We start from the raw sequence: 26,751 nt of genomic DNA, 5'->3' as shown, positions 1-26,751 counted from the left end.
TTGGGTGTGAAAGCACTAATCTCAAACTCTCAAGCTCTGTCCAAATGTAAGCTGTATTTTTACCACCTTTGGGCCCACAAATCTCAAATCTTTATTTCTCCCCTTGCCTGTATCTGCAGCTCCAGGCTTGCACATCAGATTGTTTATTTATTTATTTTTGGCTGCACTGGGTCTTTGTTGCTGTATGTGGGTTTTCCCTCCTTGAGGCAAGAGAGGACTACTGTTCGTGGCGGGACTCAGGTTTCTCACTGCGGTGACGTCTCTTGTACAGCATGGGCTCAGTAGCGATGGTGCACAGGCTTAGTTGCCCTGAGGCATGTGGAATCTTCCAGAACCAAGGATCAAACCCGTGTCCCTGGTATGGGCAGGTAATTCTTAACCACTGGACCACCAGGGAAGTCCTGCACACCAAATGAAAGACTCCCCTTGCTCACGGAAACCTACCAGCAAATATCTTGTTCTAATATTTAGTTCTCACCATGTAAGGCACTAGCCATCTCTTCTGGCCTCACTTTACACCATTTCCCTACGAGGCAGACCCTTTATAGGCATCGAAGGGCCTAGCTCCACAAGCAAGCCAGCTCCTATCCAGACTCTAAGCTTTTGCTGGCAATTGCCCTCTGCTTTGGGAAGACTTTATCTCTCACTGCCTGTAGAAATCTTGCCATATTTAAAAGCCAGTCTCACCCATGGCTGATTCATGTCAATGTATGGCAAAAACCACTACAATATTATACAGTAATTAGCCTCCAATTAAAATAAATTAATTAATTAAAGAAAAAAAAAGCCAGTCTCAAATCCCTCTACCAAGAAGTCTTTTGTGCCTACTCCTTTCTGAGTGATCTCCCTTTATTCTTATTTCTGCTATACCCTGCTAGTAGCACTGTTCTTTCTGCTACCACCATTACTGTTATTAGCCTGTAGTTGAAAGACCACCTGGGCTTGCATCCCTTGACTCTACCAAGTATTAGTCGTACATAAGAATCTTCCCACCTCACAGGGTTGCTATGAAGAAACAAATGCAATACTACAGACAGTCTGCTTAGTATTGTTCTTATTTTGTGGTTTGTTTTCGTTTGTTTTTAACATTTATTTTACTTTCGGCTGTGTTGGGTCTTAGTTGCAGCACACGGGACCTTTCGTTGTAGCGCACAGGCTACCCTAGTCGTTGGAGTGTAGGTTTAGAAGTGCAGGCTTAGACTACTCTGAGGCAGGTGGGATCTTAGTTTCCCCATCAGGGGTCGAACCTGTGTCCCTTGCATTAGAAGGCAGATTCTTAACCACTGGACTACTAGGGAAGTCCCTCTGCTTAGCATTGTTATAGCACAATTCCCATGATGACCCTGAGAAATAGATGCTGCTGTAGTCTTCATTTTACAGATGAGAAAACAACCACCTGCCCTTTAAATGTGGTATTCAATTAACAAGATAATTTCATGCAGCAGGTCCCCAGATCATAAATTTAGTTGGTTTATATAGACTTCAAATTCAACTCCAAATTGTTGTTTAATCACTAAGTCATGGACTTATTTATTTCATTCTCCATTTATTGAACGTGTACAATGTCAACCAGGCAGAAAGACAAAGTGCAAGTTATATACTAAGCAGGAGATAGTGTTATAGTATATCATATAATGTATACATGCGCATATGTATAGGCTATATTATGGTATAATATGAAGAGTGGGAATATAACCGAAGGAGAAATCATCTGATTGATTTAGTACACATCGAAAGCACCACATATAAATGCCTCAAAGAAAAAACTACCCGAGAAAACATTCTCTTTAGCAGAGGCCTAGCTGCAAACATTAGATTAGGAAGCAGAATGTTCAGAAGAGGCCTTCCTCACCCTCCATGGATTGCAAAATGCTGTAAACAGACTAGCAATGTTTTTGACTGCAAATCCAGGACAAGGAGACTGCCAGGAAGACAGCTGCCTCCTCTGCTGACTCTTACTCATTACTGAGCACTTCTCCCCACCAGACCACAATCATGGGCATAAATAACCCTCAGCCCATGGAGGCAGAGTGTGGCTGAAGTGGGTACACGATGTAGAAGGAAGATGTATATATACCAGGCACTGTATTTCATGATAGAATCCTCACTACACTCTCCAGATGCCCATTTCAAACACTCTCCTCCAAAATCCTACTCCTCCCCATTTCTGCTGATAGTCTTAATCATACTTCATTGAGAAAAGAGAAACTTTCAGAAGGAAATTGCTTCATCTTCCAGTCAGTAAGTTCCTAAGCCTAACTGAATCTGTGCCCATCTTCTTCCCTCTTGTTACCATGAAGGAAAAGACCTTCCTATGACCAAGGTCCAGTCCTTCCACTTAGCTCCAGCAGCCATTCTCTCTTGCCCTCCCAAGGACTTTGCTCCTTCTCTGTTCCCTTTTTTCATCATTGTTCTCTCCGTTTCTAATGAGTCATTCTCACTCCTGTAAAAGCATGCTCTAGTGTTTCCTATATTTAAAAATAAACAAACAACAAAAAAAAAGCTTTGACATCACATTCTTCTGTAGCCACTGCTTCATTTCTCTAAAGTGGTCTGCATGTGTCTACACTTCATGTCCCCTATTCACTCATACATCTATTGTTTTTAATTAAAACTTAGTATACAGAGAAACTATTAAAATATCACCAACATTCAATGTTCTTATATACAGCTCTCATATTCTGTCTCCCTGCATCCCTTCCAAAGGCAACCACTATCTGAATTTTGTTTTTATCATTCCCTTGGTTTTTTCTTTGTCAGGTATATTATAAAATAATTTGTGCAATGAAATTCACATAATTTAAGAGTACAATTCAGTGCATTTTGCTTAATATATACCAGCATGTACCCATCACCATAATCATAATCTGGCATACTTCTTTAACCCCCCAAAGTTCTCTTTTCCCTCTGCAGTCAATCTCTACCCCCACCCTCATCCTCTAACAACCACTGATTTCTGTAATACAGTCTTGCTCTTTCTGGATTTTTTTATAAAGGGAATCATACAATATGGTTGTTTTTTGTTTGGCAGTTAGCATAATTTTTTTGAGATTCATCCACATTGTTTTATATATATATATATATATATATATATATATATATATAGTTTATTCCTTATGCTGAATAGTATTTTATTGCATGGCTATACCTCAGTGTTATCCACTCACCAATTGAGGGATGTCTGAATGGTTTCCAGGTTTTGGCTATTCTGATGAATGCTGTTTTGCACATTCAGATATAGGTCTTTGTGTGAACATATATTTTCAATTCTCTTGGGTAAATACCCAAGGAGGAAATTTCTAGATTCTATGGAGAGTATATGTTTAATTTCATAAGGAACTACCCAGCTTTTCTCAAAGCAGTGGCACCATTTTTTCAGCCCGCCAGTAGTATGTGAGTCCAGTTGCTCCATATCACCATTAACACTTGGTATGGCCTGTCTTTTCAACTTTAGCCATTCCAGTGAGTGTCTTGTGTGTGTGTCTTTACAATATTCATTTATTTATTTATTTTTGCTGCATTGGGTCTTGTTGAAGTATGCAGGATCTTTCATTGCAGTACCTGGACCTCGTTTTAGTTGTGGTGCACAGGCTCCAGAGCTTGTGGGCTCTGTAGTTGCTAGCACACGAGCTCTCTAGTTGAGGACCAGACTCAGTAGTTGCAGCTTATGGGTTCTAGAGCACAGGCTCAGTAGTTGTGGCTCATGGGCTTAGTGGCCCCGTGGCATGTGATATCTTCCTGTAGCAGGGATGGCACGCACGTTTCCTTCATTGGCAGGCAGATTCTTTTTTTTTTTTCAATAATTTTAATTAATTGATTTATTTTTATTTTGCGGTCTTCTGGGTCTTCATTGCTGTGCAGGCTTTTCTCTGATTGCAGTGCGCAGTTTCCTATTGTTGCAGAGTGCGTGCTCTATGGCAGGCGGGCTTCAGTAGCTGCTGTGTGTGGACGCAGTAGTTGTGGTTTCCAGGCTCATTAGTTGTGGTGCACGGGCTTAGTTGCTCTGAGCCATGTGGGATCCTCCCTGACCAGGGATCGAACCCGTGTCTCCAGCATTGGCAGGTGGATTCTTTACCACTGAGCCACCAGGGACGCTCTGGTAGGCAGATTCTTAATGACTGGGCCGTCAGGGAAGTCCTGGTGCTCTGCTTTTAAATGTGCTCCTCAGCCAACACACAACTCAGACAGCAGAGAGAGTGAAAGCCTTGCTGGCTTGAGGTTTCTGAGCATAATCTCTGCCCAAATTACTGGTGTACCAATGTGCTATGAAGATATGGAAGAGACTTTGGACAGCTAAGCACTCCTCTTCCAGGAAGCAAAACAAAACAGCAAGGTTCTGAGCAGAACCTTCAATGGCTACATAGTCTAGGGAAGTGGTCTTTGCAATTTTGAATAGACAAGTTAGTTACCTATTGAAACTAAAGATGAAGAAGAAAACAGAATCTAAAATCACTACACATATTATCTACCATCTTTGCTTTTTAACAAAAAATATTACGAGATACACAAGGAAACATAAAAGTATGACCCATACACAGGAAATGCAAATCAATCAATAAAAACTGATTCCAGATGTACCTGGGTGTTGGATTTAGCACACACACAAAAATTTCAAAAGTGATATGTAAGTATGTCTGTGCTATGCCTTTCTTAGTCAACTCAGTTGTGTCCAACACTTTATGATCCCATAGGCTGTAGCCCACCAGGCTCCTCTGTCCACGGGGATTCTCTAGGCAAGAATATTGGAGTGGGTTGCCATGCCCCCCTCCAGGGGGGCAACCCAGGGATTGAACCTAGGTCTCCCCCATTGCAGGCAGATTCTTTACCATCTGAGCCACCTGGGAAGCCCCAAGTATGTCTAAGGAACTTAAAAAATGTATGTATTCAAATAATTAAGAAGAAATATGTTAAAAATGGGTGAACAAATAGGGAAACACATCAGAGAAACAGATCCTATTAAAAAGATTCAAGTGGGAATTCTAGAGAATGCTGAAATCCTAGAGAAATGCTGAGATGTATCATATTGAAAGGAAAAATATATTAGATGAGCTCAACAGATTTGACCTGACCAAAGAAAATCAGTGAGCTTTTAAAATATAAATTATAAATCTGAAGAATATAAAGAAAAAAGATTGAAAAAAATGAACAGAATCTCAGAGACTTGTCTGGATCACATGAAGCAGTATATCCTATGTTTAGTTGAATTTCCAGGAGAGAAAAGAGAAAGAGGTGCAAAATATACATGAATAAACAAAGGGTAAAAATAATGTAATTAATGGTTAACTTTGCATCAGAAACAACTGAAGTCAGAAAACACTGATGATTCAAATGCTAAAAGAAAAATCTCTCAACCAAGAATTCTATATCTAGACTATTTTTCAGAAATGAAGACAAAATAAAGACTATTCCAAATAAACAATCTTACAGAATTTGTTGTTAGCATATTTGCACTGTAAGAAATGGTAAAGGAAGACCATCAGGCTAAAGGGAAATGACAGCAGATGGTAACTCAAATCCATAAGAATGAATGAAAAACATGGGAACTGCTAAATACGTGCACCCATAAGGAAGATTATATTTATATATTTTCTGCTTTATTCGCTTAATTTCTTTAAAAGACATATGACTTTCAAGAAAGCATTTTAACATTTTACTCTGGGTTTTACAACATATAAATATGTAATACCTAGCAACAATAGGGCAAAAGGGAGAACACTGTTACTCGACTCGTGATGTGTGATGTGTGTGTGCTAAGTGCTTCAGCTGTGTCTGACTCTGCAACCCTGTGGACTGCAGTAGTACATAAATGTTTTCTTGAGGTAGGTGATGGATACTATTGTTGTTGTTTAGTCGTTAAGTCATGTCTAACTTTTGTGACACCTTGAACTGTAGCCCACCAGGCTTCTCTGTCCATGGGACTTCCCAGGCAAGAATACTGGAGTGGGTTGCCATTTCCTTCTCCAGGGGATCTTCCCAGTCCAGGGATCGAACCCAAGTCTCCTGCATTTTTTACCACTGAGGCAGCAGGGATGCCCCAATATAACTTCAGAAGAACTACTAAAAAATAAGGCAAAGAATAGAGCTATCAAATTAACAAGGATTAAAATAGAATACAAAAGTATAGGAAAATTCCCTTTTCTCCATACCTTTCTAGCATTTATTGTTTGTAGATTATTTGATGATGGCCTTTCAGACTGGTGTGAGGTAATACCTAATTGTATTTTTTGTTTTTCGTTTAAAAAAGTGTATTTTTATTTCTGATTGTGCTGCACAGAGGCTTTCTCTAGCTGTGTTGTGCAGGATTCTTGTTATGGTGGCTTCTCTTGTTGCACAGCACAGGCTCTAGGGTCCATGGGCTCTGTAATTTTGGCACTCTGGTTTAGCTGCTCCACGGCATGTGGAATCTTCCTGGACCAGGGACTGAACCCATGTCCCCTGCATTGGAAGGTAGATTATCATCCATTGTATCACCAGGGAAATCTCATCATTGTAGTTTGGATTTGCATTTCTCTAATAATTAGTGATGTTGACCACCTTTTAATGTGCCTCTGTATATCTTCTTTGGAGAAATGTTGATTTAGGTCTTAATGGGAAGGAAATCCAAAAAAGAGCAGATATATGTAGACATATAGCTGATTCACTTCGCTATACAGCAGAATAACACAACATTATAAAGCAATTATACCTCAGGAATTTTTTTAAAAAGGAATACAAAAAATAATTTACAAGCATAAAAAGCAGTACAGGAGAAATAGAGGAGCAACAACAATGACAAAAAGGTGAGATGAATAGAAAAAAATAGCAAAACAGCCTACCTCATCCAAACGTATTAATAATTACATTGAATATGAATGGACTCCAATGGAGCAGGCAATGGCAACCCACTCCAGTACTCTTGCCTGGAAAATCCCATAGGCGGAGGAGCCTGGTAGGCTGCAGTCCATGGGTTTGCTAAGAGTCGAGCACAACTGAGCGACTTCACTTTCGCTTTTCACTTTCATGCATTGGAGAAGGAAATGGCAAACCACTCCAGTGTTCTTGCCTGGAGAATCCCAGGGACGGGGCAGCCTGGTGGGCTGCCGTCTAGGGGGTCACACAGAGTCAGACACGACTGAAGCAACTTAGCAGCAGCAGTAAACACTCCAAACAAAAGTCAGATATTGTCAGATAGGATTTTAAAAAGCAAGATTCAATATATGTTTCCCACCAAAGATGGCTTTAAATTCAATGACACAACTGCAATCAGGACATTTTTCACTTTGGATATTATAATTTTCATCTTCAGAAGTTCCATTTGGTTTTCTTCTTTCATATCTCAAATTATCTTTCAATATGGCTACATGGCATTTCTTCTACCATCTGAATATATGGAGCATATTTATAGTAGCTGATTTTTAATGTCCTTATCAGTTAGTTCAATCATTGATATAATTTTTGTTATGTTTCTATTGGTTTATTTTTGTCTAGGTTCTGATTCACTATTTTCCTGCTTCTTTGCATGCCTTGTAGTGTTTTTTATTTTTGTTTTTTTAATCAGATACCAGACATTGTGAATTTCTCTTGTTCATTGCTAGATTTTTTTGTGCTCCTTTAAATACCATTATATTTTTTCTGACAGAGTTGTTGGATCACACTTGGATCTTTTCAAACTTTTTTTTACACTTTTTCTTCGGAGTCCACAGCAGCCTTTAGCATGGTTTTAGGCCCATTGCTGAGATGTTTGACTTTCAAGTTTCCTACCTGATGCCTCATATATTATGACATCTTTCCATTCTAACTTGTGGGAACAAGAACTTTGCTCAGTCCTATGCTACGGCTATTCTTTTCTGAGAGATCTTTCCCTGACCTGGGTTAAGTCCATCTCATTCAAGCATAGATAAGCACTCAGTCATAAACATTTAGTTGACCCTTCTACAGATTTCTGGAGCTCTCTTTCTTCCTAGCTCCCTCATCTGCAGTACTCTGCCCAGCAAATTTTGACTGTCTTATTCTCCCCTAACTCCAGTCTCTGCTTCTGACTCAGCAAGAAACACTGGACTCTGTTTGGGTTCCCCCTTTCTATGCTACCACCTGGCAACTCTTTCCAGAGGGTAAGCTGGTGCCGTTACAAGTCTCACCTTATTTGTTTTCCTTCACTCAGGCATTATAGCCCTGCTTTGCTGTTGTCCAGTTTCTGAAAGCTATTGTTTCATATAATTTTCTAGTTTCCTATTTATTTAAGGCAAAAGGTAGATTTACTCTTCATTCCAACATCTTGGCTAGAAACAAAAGTTTCAATTTCCCTGCTTTTAAAAAATAGTTTTACAATCTAATATGTATATACAATTAATTTTTTGAGTATTCTAAGATTATTTAAATACATGGTAAATAATACTGTAAGTTGTTTTTTAATTATTTTTCTCCACTTAAAGTAGGATTTATAATATTTATTTTGATTGGTTTTAGTAGTTACAATCCACTCATTTTCACCACTGTATAATATTTCATGATGGGACTGTACCAATATTTACTTCTCTTCTGTCAGTGTTTGGATTGTTTTAGTTTTGTGTTATCATGAACAAAGGTTAGTGCTAATAGCAGTATTCTTATGTGTCTGCTAGTAGACAGATGCAAGAATTTCTCTAGCATATATAGCCAGGAGTGGAAGTACTGGATTTGAGTGTGGACAATATCCACTTTATAGGATCATGCCCTCCTTTGTATTTTTCAAACTACTAGGCTGATTTCAGTTTCTCAGCTCCTCTTTACCAGCTCAGAGCCTTTGCACAAATCACTTCCCATACCCAAAATACATTTGCTACTTGCTGTTTACAAAGCATGCTCTTTCCGTGTTTTAGATGTCTGCCCAAGTGTCACCTTTGCAGAGAAGCATGCTCTGACAACCGACTCCAAACGTTTCCCCTCTTTATTCTCTGTTGTAGCACCTAGTTCATTTATTGCCTCTTTCTTTCACCAGGCTGTAATGTTCATGAGGGCAGGAGCAGTATCTACCTTGTTGAACATTGTTTATCTAGTGCCTAGCTCAAGTGGATATTTTAAAAAATGTTTTCTGGAGGAATGAATGCATTTGTTGTTCAGTTGCTCAGTTGTGTCTGACTCTTTGTAACCTCATGAACTGCAGCACGCCAGGCTTACCTATCCTTCACTATCTCCTAGAGCTTGCTCAAACTCATGTTCATTGAGTCAGGATGCCATCCAACCATCTCATCCTATCAACTCCTTCTCCTCCCATCTTCAATCTTTCCCTGCATCAGAGTCTTTTCTAATGAGTAGGCTCTTCGTATCAGGTGAATGAATACATAAGCAGAAGCAAAAAAAGATATTATAATCTTTTTTTACAAATAAGGATGTTGAGGCTCAGGAAGGGTTATGTAACATAGCAACATGAGACAGTGACTGAAGAACCAGGATTCCACTACAGGACTTGTTTTTAAAGGCTTTGGATAACAGTGTTAAACTAACAGAATCTTCCAATTGTTATGAAGGCGATCTCTCTTAGTTCCTGGGACCCCCTTCACTATCTAGTGCTCTAGCACTATGGGGAAATTTTGGTGCTAACTAGCATGTTTTCATAGGCTGTTGGGAATCTCTTACTCTGCACATTGAAGACAGGTACCTTATTAATTGTTGCCATATCATAAAAGAGTTTCTGTGGAGAGTAAGGAGTGGGATAACCAGGATCTGTTTCACTAATTAAACTTGGACTATTCCACTGACTTAAGATCACCTTTATCTGTGCTTTAAACATAAACCAGAATGTGTTATTATGGATTTCTTGTGTTCAAGAACATGCCCTTTGATCTCAGTGTCCTAGATGTCTAACAGAGTAACTGCCTTACAGTAGATACTCAGTACATATTAGGTGAGTGAGAAGCGGCAGAAGCTAGGTTGTGAGAAGGGGATATCATTTCACCTTAAGGGCAAAATAATGCCACTGAGACTTATGCATATGCTTTCATATTATATATCGGCTTACCTCAGAATCTCTGCTCAATTCCAGACCAGTGTATGTGAGTGCTAAATCGCTTTGTGTCTGACTCTTTGTGACGCTATGGACTGTAGCCCACCAGGCTCCTGTGTCCATGGGATTCTCCAGGCAAGAATATTGGAGTGGGTTGCCATGCCCTCCTCCAAGGGATCTTCCCGACTCAGGGATCAAACCCATTTCTCTGATGTCTCCTGCGTTGGCAGGCGGGTTCTTTACCATTAGCTCCACCTAGGAAACCCTCAGACTACTGTAACAAAGAGAACATCATAAAAAAGTGAATAACATACATTTTTTAGTTTCCCAGTGCATATAAAAGTTATGTTTACACTATACTGTAATCTATGTGTGCAGTAACATTATATCTAAAAAATGTACAAGCCTAGTTTAGAAACTTTATCGCTAAAAAATGCTAATCGACATCTGAGCCTTCAGTGCGTTGTAGTAGTAACATCAAAGATAATTGATCACAGATCACCATAACAAATATAAAAATACTGAAAAAGTTTGAAATATTTTCAGAATTACCAAAGTGTGACACAGAGACACAAAGTAGTAAGCAAATACTGTTGGAAAATGGAGCCTATAGACTTGCTCAAGGCAGGGTTGTTTCACAGACTTTCAATTTGTTAAAAAAAGAAAAAGAAAAGAAAAGAAACTCAGTATCTGTAAAGTGCAATAAAGTGAAGCACAATAAAATGAGGTGTGCCATATACATATATATATATGTGTAGAAAGTAAAGTAATATAATAGCTTGTTCTGAAGACTTACTGTTATGGGAAATAAGCATTATAAATTATAGCAAAATTAAAGATACTTGACAAAACCAGCATATTCTGGCCAGGAAGACTCTTGAAGCTGTGGAAATGTTGGTAGAATTATCTCTTATGGCAGAATTAACTACACCTATACACAGACACACACACACACACACACACACACACACACACACACAGTATACTAGAAAAAAAAATCTAAGAAATACAACTCTGGTAGAGACATGAAAGCAAAACTAAAATCTAAGGATAGCAACATAAACCAGTTGTTACTGTAGAAGGGTATTTGGCATCGTGACTAAAAGTAGGGGCAGGAATATCAAACCTGGGTTCAAACCCAGCTCCGCCATTTAGTACTGTAAGAATTCAACAAATTACTGCTCTGAGATTCCAGCTTCTCCTCTGCAAAGTAAGGACAATAACATCTACTTTGTAAGGTTATCGTAAGGTTAAATGACATAATAGGAGTGTTTTAAACAATCCTGGATACATATTAAATGCTCAGTAAATAAGAGTGCTATCACCATTGTTCTCATAATCATCATTATATCATATTGGTAATTTGACTAACACACTTTAATGGGCAGCTCGTGAAACTAGAGATGTACTTTGTTTGGACAGCACAGAAAGTATTTTTCTATATGCTTGCTATGCCTTCTTTTTCTCTACTCAATAGACAATAGACTGTTGTAAAGTACCTGGACAACTGGATTAATCTGCTATGATAACAGTTAATGCCAAATGTATTAGAAATAAAAAACTATATTAAGGCCCATTCCACGGGGAGAATACTACATCTTCAGGATCATGGAGCCCAGAGGGTCTTGCTCAACAACTAAAACAAGAAAGACTCAGAAAGTTCAGAGAGTGGGAGAGATACTTCTGCACAGTAAGAGGCAAAGAAGCTGGGTAAACGTGTGGTTGAATCCTAGCTCTATCTCATTATTTATAATGCTAGAAGTTAGATAGTTTTGTGAGCAGTAGTTTCTTCATTGATAAAGTGAGAGTACACCTGCCTAACAAAATTCTGTGGGCATTAGATAGTATAATCGCTGCTGAATTGCTTGGTGGAGCACCTGGCACATAGTAGACACCGATAAAGAAAAGAGCGATCTCTTCTTTCCTTCCCAAATCTCTCGAGTGTTCTGAAGTCTCAGTGGAAGGAAGCTAAAAAAATTCCTTTCTGAGAATAAGGGGCAGCTGTTGGAAGCGGGAGAGTGTGGTCCAAGGCCCTGGAGATCTTCCTGTTTTTATAAAATCTCAAAATGAGGAAGCAACAAATAACAGAGTGGCAAAAAGGAATTGCTGTGTGCTCTCTCTTTGATTATTTTTGTTTTAACTTCCGTTTCTATCTTCTTAAGGTTTTATTGTAGTCTAGATCCCTCTAGAACAAAATGTCCAAGTAACATGATCATACAAGCTAAATACTGAGTTTTGGAAGCAATGACAAACGTATCATATAGGCATAAATCTTTAGTAGCTGTTCATTTCTTTTAAGATTTTCTTTAATGTGGATCCTTTTTTTGTCTTTATTGAATTTGTTACAATATTGCTTCTTTATTATGCTTTGGTGTTTTGACCTCAGGGCATGTGAGATCTTAACCAGGGAGTGAACCTGCATGCCCACAATGAAAGGCAAAGTCTTAACCAGTGGACCACCAGGGAAGTTCCATGGTTATGCATTTTTGTAAAGATTAATAAATTCTGTGAAGCTTCATTTCTTCATTCAACTCATAATTTGAAAATTCATTATGTATTAGAAACTGTCCCAGATCCCAGTAACACAGACATAACACTATCTTTTCAAGTTGTTTGCAGCCCAACTCCTTTCCTCTTACCCTCAACCCTTGAAATGTGATTGCAAAGAATATTTACACAAAGACAAAACTCTCCCATACTGATTTCTGACCATTGTCAGCCTTTATAATGATAGGAAGTCAAAGAAAGGAAATCCCAGAAAGCTACAAAGACAAAACAGACATACAAGAAAGTGTGACATGGTTAGTCAACATGGTAAAGATTTTCAACTTAATCTGGGTATCTTGACTGATTTTTAAAATCATTTCTAGGCCATTATCTGAAAAATCTACCTTTTGTCTTTCCACTTAATTAAATCAGAAATGTCACTTACTTCTGTTTTCTTTTTGATTTGTAATAAGAACTCATTCAGCTTGAGTCTCTTGAGATTTGAGATACATGCATTTTCTTATGAGGTGTGCCCTAATCTCACAAGTGGCCTTTGTTAGATTTTCTTGCACTCAAATTCCTTTTGCTCTATCTTTCGTGTTGTTGTTCAGTCGCTATGTCATGTTTGACTCTTGTGACCCTGTGGACTGTAACCCACCAGGCTCCTCTGTCTATGGGATTTCCCAGGCAAGAATACTGGAGTGGGTTGCCATTTCCTTCTCCAGGGAATCTCTGCAACCTAGGGAATGAACCCGCACCTCCTGTTTGGCAAGTGGATTCTTTACTCCTGGGACACCAGGGAAGCCCACCCTATGTTTCATAGTTATTTTAAATTAATTTTCCTTGCTACATTGTTTGCATTATTCTATGCTACCTTAAATCCCTTTGGAATCAAGGAAATATAAATAGAAATATAGGCCTTTGGCTTTTATACTATACTTGTTGAGGATAGTCTTTCTTTGTATATTCTTTTAGAAACGCAACACACAAGATTTTTTTAACCTGTCAACAGTTAAAAGATAATGGTTACAATGGCAAATGCTAACTTTACAGAATTTTAATTTATTTTATTAATAAGACTAGTTAGTTTTATTAATAAACAATAGGTCAAGGAATTTGTTTTTTATAATAGCCCAAATTTCAGAGCCCTTTTCACCTTGGTACAAATAAATAACTATTAGAAAAAATGATAAAAACATATATCAATGCATTTATGTTTTAAAGCATTCCAATCTGTTTCTTCCAACCATTTCCATGCTGTTTAATTTGTAATGAACAGGATGGTTAAAGGTTCAAAAAGCCCCCTGGAAGTCTTTCTTTTGGGATACATCCAACTCATAGCATGAAATATTATAGCTGCATAAATTATTAATACCACTTTAAACCTCTATTGGAAACTGCAGCATGAACCAGACTGTTTTACTATGTAAACCACACCATGGGAGCATGTTAAGCACCTTTAGATGCTGTTCTAATTCTTTCAGCACTTAGCACGGTGTCTCCGAGCACGATTGGCTCAATTATACATGTTTTATTCACCGAGTTCCAATCGTTTGAGTTCATTTGATCCACTAAATCATTAATAGGGGAAGAGGGGCTCGTAGTCAGTTCAATTCAACAAGCATTTATGGAACACCTATTGTGTAATCCGATCATGTCACTCCCATACTTAAAATCTTGCAATTATTCCCTCTGGTTTTCAGGATAAAGTTCAACCTCTTCATACAGCATATGAGGCCCTACCTAATCTATCAGCAATGGCAGATATGTGACATACAGGCTCCACTCCGTTCTTCTGCTCCCATTACAAACGGAGCTATTGATTGCATCAATTTTCCCCACAGAGACTAGACATGGCTTTAGAATGCTTCTTAATACAATGTTCCAGGTGGCCACTACCAATAGATCAGAGTTGAAACCTATTTGCTAGTCCCGACAATCTACCCTTCTAGTCTCCCAAAATGTCACCAAACACCATTACTTTAGCCACATTGCAAGAAATATAGTTCCCTAAACACGGAGAATTCCACACTTGTCTGCCTTTGTCTCTGCTATTCCCTCTTCCTAGAATAATCTTCTCCTTCTCCATGTTTGCTAACTCACACATTCTGAACAATTCAGACCAAGCTTCACATGAAGATCTGTATGCCTTTCTTCTGTACTCTCAAAGAAACCTGCACCTAGTATTTTATCAGGGGGACCATGATTGCTAATTGCTTGTCTCCCTGACTAAAATTAAATTCTTTAAGAGGACGGGTCATGTTTTATTTCACTTTGTAAATATTTCAGGCAGCCAGCACAGGGATTCAAAAAATGTTCAAAAAACAAACATTCTAGCCACTGTACTAGGTTCCGGGAACACAAAAGAGAATAGGGTGTAAGACTAGGAAACAGTTATTGAGTATTCCTATATACCAGGTCCTATTCCAAGCACTTTATGTGGATCATTTTATTCAAACCTCGCAGCAACAACCCTTCAAGGGAGGTGCTACGAGTATCCTCCTTTTGTGAAATGAGGAAACTAAGACACTGAGAAGTCAACTGGTCTCTCCAAGGTGATTCTCAGCCAGAGTCTGGTTCCAGAGTTTCTAACTATTATGTTCCACTGCCTGGGCCCTGCATGGGCCCTGAACTCCTTAAGGAGTTCAAAGACTAGCAGAGGAAGACAGGAAGGTAAATGACTCATCACCATAGAGCATGGAAAGATTATAGTAGTTATTCGTGCAGCATAAAGGGGTAGCACAAAGGAGGGAGGGGTTAATGTGGTTGGGGCAGATGGACAGGTGTTCAGGGAAGGTTTCACTAAAGAAGTGTATTCAAATCAGCTTTGACAGACTAAGAGGAGCACAGGAGATGGAGATGAAGGGAAGGATATGCTAGGCAGAGAGAAGAGTATGTGCAATACACAGAGAGGGGAAGCAATGTGATGTTTGGGCACCAGGACCAGCTATATAATTTGCTGAGCCCAGAGAAAAATGGAAATGTGCAGCCCCTTATTCACAAATTACTAAGAATTTCAAAACAGGTATAGCAGAGCATGAAATCAAACAACCCTTGTAAGTGCAGGGCACAGGTTGCATTGTCCATGAAGCCAGACTGCTGGGCACCATAAATGCTTCAGCCTTGCTGGAACAAGAAGTACCTGGGGCAGAAGTACTTTATGAGGCAGGAAATGACACTGCTGAGGTCAGCAGAGGTCAGATCATATGCCTGGCTGAATAGCCTGGACTTTACCCCCTAGTTAACAAGAGGCCAAAGAAGGCATTTCAGCAGGGATGCAACCTGATCAGATTCATTTACAAAAAGATAACTTCTGTCCTCCTATTGGGAGTGGATGGAAGACCAGCAGGAGCATTAGCAATTATGCAGGTCAGAGAGGCTCAGGTCTTGAACTTGGCCTTTTCAGTGGAGACGTCTGAGAAAGATAGGTCTGAGAGATGAGTAGGAAGCACAGCTGGCAGGAGCTGATGCTAAGGGTGCACAAGGAGCCCATGAGCAAAGAAGACTGGACCAAAGGCTCAGCCAAGGGTGTGGGGTTCAAGAGAACACATCACCCTTGTGCTTGGGCCTACCAGACCCATTGAAAGCCGTGCTTGATCCAATTATTTACCATCATTTACATCAGGGACACCCCCAATCCTTCTACAAACTGTAAGAGATAAAGTCCTTGTGGAGATTTCCATCCCTGCAGCTCCCACAAGCAAAGAGGCACATGAAGAGTCTATTTATTTGCTTCTTGATCTCTTTCCAAAGAACCATGGCTTTTTGGGTCACTCAAGTTTTTCCCATGAAATAGAAAAAGAAATGATCCTAAAAACCCTTCTGATGTGATTTCTCAACTGCCAAACTGTTCCCAAAAACTTCCTGAGTTCCCTTCGGTTTTCTGGCACTATTTGAATGTGATCTCCAATATAATATGAATAAAATAACGCCTTAGTGTTTAGAAATAGAAGTTCAATGTAAATACAGCAATATCAGTTTCATTTAATGTGAAGACAGTGAACATCCAGATCCTGGGAAGATAATGATGTTTCACAGAACTAATGTATTCACACCACTTCTTAATCTTGGATGCTATTTTCCTTTATTCAGTTTTTCAGCCCATTTGTAGACATTTTCCCAATTATGGTAACTTCCTTTTCACTTCTTTGCTAATAAAACTTAGGGAACCAGAATATCAACAAACACAGACTTAAATAGTCAAAGAATGGGCTTGCTCACAAGTCATAATCATCATTGTTAAATAACTTTTAAAAATGGGAACATTGCAGATTATACTTGGATTTATTCTCTAGTTCTTGGACTGTCACCTAAACATGTTCTTTAATGATCTAAATGCTCCTAAAGAGGGTAGCAATCATCTAACAATATGCAAACCATCAGGCAGCTTGGTGTAGCTGAAAGGTCATGGGCTTTCAGGGAATAAGGGTTGGTACAGGTATGATCTTGGTCAAGTTATTTAATTTCCCTGACCCTGGGTGTTGCCCTGGGTGTAAACCAGAGTTTATCTTTGCATTGAAGGTTAATAGAAGACTGAGTAAGCTCATGAAAGTATAAATAAATTGTCCCAAAGCATACCTTCAATAAAGTGAGGTTCCTGAATAGCCTATATGTGTGTTTGGTAAGGCAGCTTAAGTGATATTTAATATCTCTTTATTCTCTACCAAACTTTATTTATTAAAATTAATTTATTTTTGGCTGTGCTGCATGACGTGGGATCTCAAGTTCCCCAACCAGGGATTGAACCCATTTCACTCCTAACCTCTAATCTACCAGGGAATCCCCTCTCTACCTAATGTTAATTGCTTGGTTCTGAGGGTTCCTGAGTAGGTTTCTTCCCTTTGGGTGTAACCAAGTGGGAAGATCCTTCAGATCCCAGTTTAAGAACTTGAATAGGTCACTTGAGGCTAGAATCCACTGTGCCAGGGTGGAACCTGAGACAACCCACCAGCAGCACTTGGAAATTCAGAATCTTTACCCTCCAAACATCTAGGAGCTCTTCTCTTCCCTTCCCTTCCTAGGAACTACTTTTTAGGCCTCACATTCAGTGCTTCATTAATTTCCCCAGAGGCCTCCCCCAGCCTTCCTGACCTCTCCATTCCATCAGATCCCAGGCCATAAGTTCTCCTAGAGACCTGAAGTTGTTTCTTTGTAGAACTTAGCACAATTATAATTGAGCAATTAATTCTGCAATTAGTTGTTTCATGTGCATTTCCTTCAATAGCACGAGGATTCTACTGGAACTCTTTCTTGTTCATCACCTGTTCATCCCCATGCACCCTCTTGCACATTGTTGTTGTTCGGTCGTTCGGTTGTGTCCAACTCTTTGCAACCCCATGGACTGCAGCACATCAGGCTTCCCTGTCCTTTACCATCTCCCTGACTTTGCTCAAACTCATGTCCTTTGAGTCGATGATGCCATCCAACAGTCCCATCCTCTGTCATCCCCTTCTCCTCCTGCCCTCAATCTTTCCCAGCATCAGGGTCTTTTTCATTGAGTTGGCACTTTGCATTGGGTGGCCAAAGTATTGGAGCTTCAGCTTCAGCATTGGTCTTTCCGATGAATATCCAGGGTTGGTTTCCTTTAGGATTTACTGGTTTGATCTCCTTGCTGCCCAAGGGACTCTCCAGATTATTCTCCAGTACATAGTGGGTGCTTAATAAACACGTGTGACTAAATGAATGAGGAGGTGCTGGGTCCTTGTTAACTGATAAATACAAATAGGATCCATAGTTATACACGATAATACGGGTTAATTTGCTTGATTTAGTGTGTCCACTTTGAACAAAGGACTAGGCTTTGCACAAGGACATTTGTGATTGGTAACCAGTGCAGTGCACTTACTGAATTGCTTTTCTCAGGGAGGGGGTGAATTTGTGCAGATCTATCCATACTTTCCCCCTTAATAACTGTAGAGTCCAGTGGTATATACATACAAGTTGATGAGACAAAATGGCCATCTCTCAAAGATGGCATGTCTTCATGGAGTGGCCAAGTAAGGAGAATAGAAATGAGAGAAACACCTTCCAAATCCATGGTGGTGGCACCTTTAACCTTGTCTACAGAATTTGAGTACATCCAAGAGTGACCTCCTGAGGACTCCAAGCAATGGGGTCAATGCATGGGTGGTGTGTGGTGATCAGTTGCTTCAGTCATGTCAGACTCTTTGTGACCCCATGGACCAGGCTCCTCTGTCCATGGATTTTTCCCAGCAAGAATACCGGAGTGAGTTGCCATGCCCTCCTCCAGGAGACCTTCCCTACCCAGGGATCTAACCTGTGTCTCCTGCATTGCAGGCAGATTCTTTCTGCTGAGCCACAGGGTAAGCCTGCATGGGTGGAGGAGGAAAGCAATTAACAATGAGAAATTACCACACAGAAGACACTGAATCTACTGACACTGATATTTTCCCCCAACTAGAGTTGAAGAGACTGAGGTTCCGAGATCTTCAGTAAACTTTCCAAAGACACCGGACTAGGATGTAAAATAAAGACAACTGAGAGAGAGTGAAAAGAAAGTACTAGAAAAGGACAAGGAAGAAAATAATGGGGGAAATAGACAGAAATAGGATGGGCCCAGCCTACACAGGCTAAGGGCAGCCTCATTTTTCTAAGAAATTTACAATGGCAACCACTAGCTCTATGACCCATTCAATCTCCCTAATATTCACCCCATGACTGTTAAGAGGCAAAAACTCAAGGTATGTGGAGTCTAGGAGGTGGGACAAAGCACCTCACCTTAAAGCCACTGTTATCAATGATCAATTAGTAGGGATGAATTATCAGATATCTGAAAAGGATATGAGGATTGGTTAAAGAAAAAGAGGAATGTGGGCAAGATCAAGAAAAATTACCTAAGAGAAGAGGTTGTGGGCATAAAAATCCTTCCACCATCACCATTTTGCCCCGCACCAGCCATTCCAAATCACCACTTTTGCACCTCAGGTCTGCAATGGACACGTTTTAGACGCATGGTCTGAGCTCTGCTTAACAGAGATCTGAGCCTCACCATGGTCAATCCATGAAGGTGACTTCTTTTGCACATTAAAAGAATTAAATGGTTCCACCATGAACCAAGTGGCTTGTGCCAGAATGTGGAGTCATTCTTGACACCTCTACTTATTTATTCATCACAATCAATCATTTGTTAAGGCTCAGTTCTGCCTCTGAATATGTCTTCACTCCATTTTTTTTTTCATTCCCTCTGCTGCCATCCTCCCCAAGGCCCTCAGCTCCCTCTTACACTATTGTAACAGACTCCTGATTGTCTACTCTTGCTTCTGTCCATGTTATTCTCGGTCCAAGATACAGAAGAATATTTTAAAACACAAGTGTGATCATGCCCCTCCCCTGCTTAAGACCCTTCAATGGCTCCCTCTTGTTCCTGTGATAAAATCCCCAATCCATCTGACAACCAGCAAGGCCCTGCCTACATCACCTTGGCCAACTCTGCAGCCCCGACTCCTGCCTCTCCGCCTCTCACTGGCCTTCTCTCGGTCTCCAGACTCACCAAACTCTCTCCTTTTTAACCCCTCACTTGTGTGCCATTCTCTCTGCCTTTAAAACAGTGTTAATATCAATCTTCCTGGCAACATGTAAGCTCCATGAAGTTAGGGAATATAGCTACCATTTTAAGGGGCCATTGTCTACCATTCTATCTCTAGAGCTTAGCACAATCCATGGCACATAGTATGATGTCATTAAATATCTTTTGGAAGAGTAAATAAATATTTGTTGGAAGAGTAAATAAATATTTGTTGACTAACTGTCAACAAATAATAGCATCCACTTACTCAGTCTACAAATATTTCTTGAATCAGTAGCTCTGCCAGGTAATGTGTAATGCAGTAAGGATACGCTGAACAAAATAGACACAGTCCCTGACCTGTTAGAGTTTATAGTCCAGCAGACTTTCTCCCTTTCCTATTGTAATGAAATATGGATCTAAGATCTTGTAAACTCTTGCATGATAATTTTCCTTTTCTTTGAGTTTTCTTGAACTATATGATTTAGCTCTTAAACTCTCTCTCCTAAGCTCTTGCTCTATTATTTTTCTCATCTCCTCACTGACAAGGTAAGATACTCAAAGGCAGGGGATTGTTTCAACTCTTTTTTTCTTTTTGGTCATATCTCAGTTTAAACAGAAGTTTCTTGTAAGAAACAAAAATAACTATACAGAGTTTTTAAGTTAAAAAGTGGCATGCACATCTATGATGCTGGAAATCAGAACAGTGGTTTTTATGGGATGTGAATATTGGCTGGAAGGGGGTTAGAAGGGAGCTTTCTGGGGCAATGGAATTCTTACATATCATGATTGGGGTTATATCTTGATTGGACTTACATTTTGATTGGGTTACATGAATGTGTACATTTGCCAAAACTCATCAGATTTTATGATCTGTGTGTGTCTTTCACTGAAGGTAAAATTTTACCTCAATTACAAATACTTTAAAAGAAAAGCAATATATGCTTATTACATGAAAAGTTATCAAATAAAAGTAAGCAAATATAGGAAAATCAAAATGAACTGTAATCCCATCACTCAAAGAGGAGCATTGATTACACTGGTGTATGTCCTTCCAAACTGTTTTATTTTTTACACGTTAGGACACAATATGGGTTCATACAGAATGTAGTGCCTCCTAATTTGCTTTTAAAAAATAGTATACTGAGAACATTCATAAGAGGTTCTTTATAATTACTTCTTATGGAACTAATTTGCTAAACTAAGTAAAAATCAGGATCTTAAATTTCTTTCCAAAACTTTTAAAGCCTATGATAAAGCCCATCATCATCACCAACAACACTTACTGAATGTGAAATGCCATCCCTGAAAAGATTTCTTGACTAAGAATGCTCTTCATGCTGTGTGTAAGATTACTAAATCTTAACTACCAGACGATCACTAACAGTAAATCTTTGAGCTGGTTCCAAATTTACAATCAGCTTTAACTATGAACAGTCTAGTGACTAAGTATATTAAACATCATCTTAGAATCCCTTCTTCTGTCCTCCTCAGATTATTAAGCTGTTTTAAGATCCAATTCATGGCATGTTACTCATATTTATTGTTTAATTTGTATAGATTCTAATTCAATACAGGGACCCGCATAATTGTATGGCTAGACTATTGTGATCTACAGCCTTGTAAAATTTGCCACAGCATGAGATCATACATGCAAATCTCACATTTATATCAGAAATTCAAACCACATCAAACTTAAGACATAATATCTGAAGTCAACAAAGCCACAGCCCACCTCTAACACTTCCTAAAATCTATTGCTAAATCTAGTCCATTAAGAAGACATCTGGGTAAATATTCTGGTGTGTCCTTTGTTAGTTTCCCGGTGGTGGTACACAGTATTCAGACAGAAGGAGAATTATTTGGAACTACCCAGAAAATTAGAAAAGTAAGGACTAGAAGCAAAGATCTGTGAGAAAGAGAAATGTCTTGAGCTTTACACTTTTGGCAAGCAATAAAAGGCAGCTTTAGTGACAGCAGCCAGATGGAGATCAAATGACAACTGTGAGTTCATAATGGTCTCCAGCGTTCTGGCAAACACAGGGGCAGTAGGGGAAGTGGGAGGGATCAGTTTTACTGGTACTACAAGCCAATCTGGTGCACATCAGCGTTATCTGACGTCAGCTAAAACCAGTTCTGAGGCATTACATCAGGACCAGCTGCTAGATACTGAAAGCACCCTGGCCTGCCTCTGTGTGCTTCCCTAGCTCCTGCTCCTAACATTTACAGGATGCTACTACCGGTTAATTTATGTTCCCTGCAACAGGGAGGACCCAGATGTTGAGGCTGCAGTTGCTGATTTGAAAGGAGTTCACAAATACAGGAAGCTCTCAGAGGATTAAAGAAACATTAAGAGTGTTCTACAGTTTGAGAAACTCATTGTTCTGTATTAACACACACACACACACACACACACACACACAGAGGGTTTGAATAACATCAAGCCCTGTTCCTTAGCAAGCAGAAGTACATCACTTAGGCTATCAAAATTGCATAAAGATCTAAAGTTCACCAATGAGGGAAAGTTTGCTTCCTCTGTAGTCAGAAGGGAACATGTATATTGGATTCATCTGTGGCTGTATTCAAATTCAGTGGAATTTTTCACAGCATTAGTTGAAGGCAGGGAAGTCCAGTACTTTTACTATCAGCAAGTATGCCCCAAATGTCAGAGAAAATGAAAATGCAACGTTTACTTAGATGAAGAAATTGGAAAAATGGGTGCCAAATAATTAACACTTGTGGCATTCTATGTGTGGTGCACTGTAAGCGCGTTACCTACATTACTTCACTTAATCATCATCATAAACTTATGAGATAGGTACTATTGTTACTTAGGAAAGAGATAAAATGGGTTAGGTGATTTGCCCAGGCCTGACTCAAAAGTCTGCATTCTGAATACTAAGCCCTGCTGCTGCATAAACTACAGATGTTCTAGAGGAGGATGGTCTGCTGCTAAAGAGCTGAGATCTGGGGTCTCTCAGATGTGAATTTGTATCCTATCTCTGCCCCTTAGCTATGGGTCCTTTGAGCTAGTAACCAAACTCTCCAACAGGCCACAGCTTCTTCAGCAATAACATGAAGATTACAGTATCCACCCCAAAGATGGTTATGAGAATCAAGTGATATCATATAAATAAAAAGTGCCATGCATATGATAAGCATTTAACAAATCAGCAGTTTTTATTAATAAATCACAAATCTAATTAGAAATCCCCTGAAACATCCCTGGGAGCCAACTTGCTGTTGCATACAGACTTTAGGAGAAACTTTAAAGGGAAGCACATGGGTTGAAATCTTCTCATCTCAGATTCTTGGAAATTTCTGCTAAGTGTTTTAGGTTAAGAGGAAGTTCTTTGCCTCAATAAAAACCTAGAAAAATGTAAAGAGACATTTATCCATGTCATGGACGACAAGAAGTCACTTGAGAAAAAGTTAATTGCAGAGTACGGCTAAAGGACTGTGTTTAACGGCGTCTCACAGCTAGACCCAAAGACTTTAGAATTTACATTGTGGTTGAATTTAAGGTGAATATAGCTTCAGGATCACAGATGGACCTGTTTTGATAGTTTATGTAAAAGATATAGGCCCAAACTTATAACATGGAGTAGAGGGTCCAGTTGCTAGGGATAATGAGAGACACGCCAAATTAACCAAACTTAATTCAAATGGTCATTAAACAATGACCCCACCTGGTTTTCAGTCGTTTTACCATCTGTTGTAGCTGTTTCTTCTCAGACGGGAGAATTCCCACTAGTTCCCAGGTGCAACCTGTTTATTAAGAGACAGTGCCAAATCATACTCCATAGCATTTGGTAACCAGGCAATACATTAAGGTTAACAAGGCAAGCTGCAACCTAATCTCGACTAACCTATTGAAATGGTTGAGATTTTTAAAAATTGATACCACAGCAGACGGATATGAATGTGTTTTTAATTCTTTAGGCAGATGATCTGGTGATTAAGATTTTAAGGCCCAGAAAAAACTTTTTATAGTTTATTTTTTATTATTGATTTGTTTTTATTTTGGCTGTGCTGGGTCTTCATTGCGGAGCACAGGCTCTTACTTGTGGCATGTAGGCTTTCTCTGTTTGGGGTGTGGACTCCTCTTGCTGCAGAGTCCAGGCTATAGAGTGTACAGGCTCAAAAGCTGTGGCCTGCAGGCCTCTCTAGTTGTGGTTTACTTGCCCTATAGCATGTGGAATCTTAGTTCTAGGACCAGGGATTGAACCTGAGTCCTCTGCACTGGAAGGCAGATTCTCAACCACTAGATCACAAGGGAGGGCCCTAGAAAAATAACATTTTTCGTGGTAAATGAAATATTAAATGTCTTTTGGTGGTTGCTGAAAATTACAGAATGATTATTAGAATAACAAATTATTAAGCAAAAAAATCAAAGTTGGAAAGGTGTTATAGAACAAACTTTTTAGTTTCCAACCATGATCAACAAAGACAACGAGTTGAGCTGGGGTGGGGGGCTGTTGATAAGAGGAGGCCCAAGCCCTCAGACTTCTGTTTCTGTCTCAGCCCCACCCCCATCTGACTACATCAGCCAGAACACTTCTGCTTTTATTTATCTTTGTGTGGGATTATACCTACTACTTCTTTGGGGTAAAGGGAGTTCTCTTCCCCCAAAGGGGAGGGAACTTCTTTCCCATCCCCAAAGAACTCTCCAAAGGGAGTTCTCATCCTCATTACTTAGTAGTAAATGAAGAAACTGAGATATGAAGAGGGTAAATATCCTACCTAAGATCACGTATCATTCAATCCACCTTCTTATAAGGACATCAAATTAGATTGGTCATGCTGGCTATGTAGGCAAAGTAGCCCCACAGATCTTAATTTTACAGCATCACTTCAAAGGATTTCTAAGATACAGATGTAAAACATAAACAATCAAGTGAATCTATAGACAGGACTTCTTATATTTGATGGTGATGCTTTCCTAAAATAGGGAAGATAGCTTGCCAAGCCAGGGTGATACTCCAGCTGAGAAAGCAAAGTCCCTGACACATTTCTGCTTAGTGGCCAGTGATACTAACGAGGCCTCCCCCTCCTCTGTCTTAAAGGGGATGAGCTATAGCATATGGCAGAAACCCTTATAGGTCAACACAGAATGGTAAACACAATCCATCACTTTGCCACAAACTGATATGGTCCATGAAGCCCAGGAGTAAAGTGTTCATAATGGACAGTCAGATAACAGTCTGCTTACTGCATTCTTTGGTTACTAAAAATGAGGCTACTTTAGACCTTTACAATATAAAGTCAAACAGAAGCCAGAAAGAGTACTGTCAGACAACCTCCAGACCAGCCCTGAGAAATGGGTGTTTCAAAAGACTGTTTCCCAGACCCTCTTCAAAAGATCACACACAGCCTTATAGGGTTTAATCATAAATTGTCCTTTTTAATATTTAATATCTTCCAGACCTAGAGACTGACATTTCATTGCCAAAGTAAAGGAAGACCAAAGCAAAAATGTAAGAATGCATATTATTCACAGAATAGATCTTAAAAGCAATTTCAGCGTCTAAGCTCTCCTGGCAGAAATTTCCAATGACTAGAGATGAAACGCTTACAAGTGCTAAAGCCAGAGAAAGAGGTAAGAGTTCAAACAGTAGTAAAGAAGGCTTTTATTTCCCTTTGTGCTTTATTTCTTTTGCTTACAGTCTCCTAAATATTACTCAGTGTTTTCAATTGTATTTCCATTTGTTTTTCTTGTATGTTGCTTCTATAATGAACACTCCATCTCTGCTCTTTTAAACCTCCCACTTCAAAACTCACCTTCATAAAAACCTTTCAAGGTTGTTTTCCTCATCATTATAATCTTTTATGCTACAGTGAAAGAACAAGCCTTGAAACTTGGCAATTAAGTACCTTTTAATCTATTGGGTTTTATATGTGCACACGATACAGACTGGTAGAGGTCACAAATCCTTAGTTACAGAATGGGCCAGTTTATAGCACCTGAAAAAATATATTTAAAAATTGCTGGGGTGGGGGTGAAGGGTGTACAAAGAAGAATATAAAAATGTAGATAAGGGCATACAAACCTCTGTGATTAAAAAAGTACAATCAACAAAAATAGGATTCAGTCAAAAATGGTTTCTGATATATAAGAGACTAGAAGATGTGTAGCTTTATGTTCTAGTTCATTAATTAAATCTTTAAATCTGTATAACTTATTCATTCAACAATATCTGATTCAATGACTATTTATTCCGGGTCTACCCTGTGCAAGGCACTCTTCTAACTACTTAGGAATCAGTCAGTGACCAAAACAAATCCTACTCCATTGAACTTATACTTGGGGAGCAGAGTGGGTAGGAGAGGGGAGCCAGATGATGATATATAAGTATGTTAAAAGTATTTTAAAAAGAGAGAGAACAGGGTTTAGGGGATCCGTAATGCCAGGAGTGGGCAGGGTAGGCCTCACCGAGAAAGAAACTTGAAAGGAGTGAGCAATGTGATGGTCAGGAGAAAATATTCATGGCTTTCAGTCAGTACAGGGCTTCCCACATGACTTAGTTAAGAATCTGCCTGCAATGTGGGAGATGCAAGCTTGACCCCTGGGTCAGGAAAGATCCCCTGGAGAAGGGAATGGCTCCAGTATTCTTGCAAGAACTCCATGGACAGAGAAGCCTGGTGGGCTACAATCCATGGGGTCACAGAGAGTCAGACACGATTGAGCGATTAACACTTTTAGTTAGTACAGAGCCCTGAGGCAGAAGGAAGGTCACTGTGGCTTGGAAGGAATGCATATGATAGAGAGTAGTAAAAT

Source organism: Budorcas taxicolor, chromosome 3 (assembly GCF_023091745.1).
Source record: "Budorcas taxicolor isolate Tak-1 chromosome 3, Takin1.1, whole genome shotgun sequence".
Taxonomy (NCBI): Eukaryota; Metazoa; Chordata; class Mammalia; order Artiodactyla; family Bovidae; genus Budorcas; species Budorcas taxicolor.
This window is presented reverse-complemented; position numbering follows the sequence as displayed.